This window comes from Bubalus bubalis, chromosome 12 (assembly GCF_019923935.1).
Source record: "Bubalus bubalis isolate 160015118507 breed Murrah chromosome 12, NDDB_SH_1, whole genome shotgun sequence".
Taxonomy (NCBI): Eukaryota; Metazoa; Chordata; class Mammalia; order Artiodactyla; family Bovidae; genus Bubalus; species Bubalus bubalis.
Window position 1 is genome coordinate 18,129,123 of NC_059168.1, and position 2,219 is coordinate 18,131,341.

General features: G+C 39.3%; 1 pseudogene; it reads left to right on the plus strand.

The window, feature by feature from the left end:
* Nucleotides 1-275: 275 nt before the first annotated feature.
* Nucleotides 276-452, plus strand: LOC112578291 (annotated as a pseudogene).
* The last annotated feature ends 1,767 nt before the right edge of the window (nucleotides 453-2,219 follow it).

Sequence of the window (2,219 nt, forward strand, 5' to 3'; positions counted from 1 at the left end):
GGTCAAACAAGATCTTGAAAAAATGGTAATTTTAAAAAATGGAAAAAAGAGCACCGCTGTATCCAAAGAAAGACACTTAGAATCTACTGGGCATTGAAATGGGGCTGCAACCTTTCAATATGAACATGGAAGTAAATTGATGGGGGGGCGGGGCAATATGAATATTGTTGAAGGGAGACTTGCAAAGAAATCTGAGGACTTTTAGGTCCAATAATAACTACATGTAAAAACTACTGAGGTTCTGGCCTTACACTCAACTTCTTTTCAAACCTTTGAGCTTTATGCAGTGGCAGTATCATAGCCAATGAATTGATCTAAGGCATGATTATTGCTAATTCAACGTAAGCTTTGAACACCTATGTATGGGGAATGGTACAGGTAGAACTCAAAACCTAGAGTAAATATTGGGCTTGGGACAAACTTTAGGAAGATTTGCTACAAACTTTAGAAATATAGAATATACTTAGAAATATATAGAATATATGAAGAAACATAAACAGGCAAAGGTTGACATAGGCTTGCCTCCTGAGTTAAAGCTCCATGACTCAGAAATAAGGGGGACCTAGAAAGTCAAGATAATGCTTAAAATCTAACCAATAGAATATCTTATAGTATATTCATATACTTTGGCCCAGGAAGTCTACTTATAGGATTAGTGACTAAGCACACATTTTTAAATGTAGAAAATATATTATACACACATACATTTACCAGTTCAGTTCAGTTCAGTCGCTCAGTCGTGTCCGACTCTTTGCGAACCCATGAATCACAGCACGCCAGGCCTCCCTGTCCATCACCAACTCCCGGAGTCTACCCAAACTCATGTCCATCTAGTCAGTGATGCCATCCAGCCATCTCATCTTCTGTCATCCCCCTCTCCTCCTGCCCCCAATCCCTCCCAGCATCAGGAATCTATAATTGTAAAATCCAAATATCCAACCATAGGCAGATAGTTAAATGAATGAGATTTTTTGAAGACCTGAAAATGAGATTTAATCATCCAGGCAATAATGTGAAACAATGTTATATTTATAGTGCAGGTTATAATATATAGGGGGTGCCCCCAGGTGGCGCTAGTGGTAAAGAATCCGCCTGCCAATGCAGCAGATGTAGGAGCTGTGGGTTTCATCCCTGGGTCCGGAAGATCCCTTAAGAGTAGGAAATGGCAACCCACTCCAGTATTCTCGCCTGGAAAATTCCATAGACAGAGGAACATGGCAGACTACAGTCCATGGGGTCACAAAAGAGTCAGACATGACTGAGCAACTAAACGTGTATATACAGAAATGTGTATATATATTAGTCAGTACTGTGAAAAAATCCTAAGCATAAAAAAATTTAAAGAGAAGTCACAGTCAAAATTCTTGCATTTGGGTGTGTAGGATGACACCATTGTTCTCCTCTTCCCCTTCCTCCTCTGATTTCTCACCTTAGATTTTATAATCTCCAAGCTTTCTTTAATATGTTTATATTATTCTTTAATGATTAAAAACAGTAGGGTAGAGGTTAAAGCCCATTTGAGGTTATCGCTTTAGGAAATCATCTCAGATGATGGCTCTCAACTTGAGCATGTGTCAGAATTATCTAGCATCCATGATTCTGTAGTTCTGGGGCAGGACTGAAAATCATATTTTTCACATGTTCCTAGATTATACCTTATGCTGTTAACTTAGGGATTACGACACTTTGAGAACTACTCTGTTACAGAAATGTTAACTTTCATTCATCATAATTCTCAGGATTTTACCCATCTACCCAATCATTTCGCCAGAATGCTCTACTTGCTGTATACAATGTAATGAAAGTGACTCTACAACAATATGACTTAATATTTTGCCCTTGACTTTTATCTGAAATCAAAGTAAGTACAGCACTTTTATTTTTTCTTAGCAAGGGCAATTGAGGACATTATTTTATGTGTTCCAATGTTGCCTTTTAAAAGGCTCATGTTGAAAAAGCTTTCACAGAATAAATAGGAAAGAAGAATCTTACTTTTTAAATTACTTTTGTTTAATAGACAATCAGATCAGATCAGTCGCTCAGTCATGTCCGACTCTTTGCGACCCCATGAATCGCAGCACTCCAGGCCTCCCTGTCCATCACCAACTCCCGGTGTTCACTGAGACTCACGTCCATCGAGTCAGTGATGCCATCCAGCCATCTCACCCTCTGTCGTCCCATTCTCCTCCTGCCCCCAGTCCCTCCCAGCATCAGAGTCT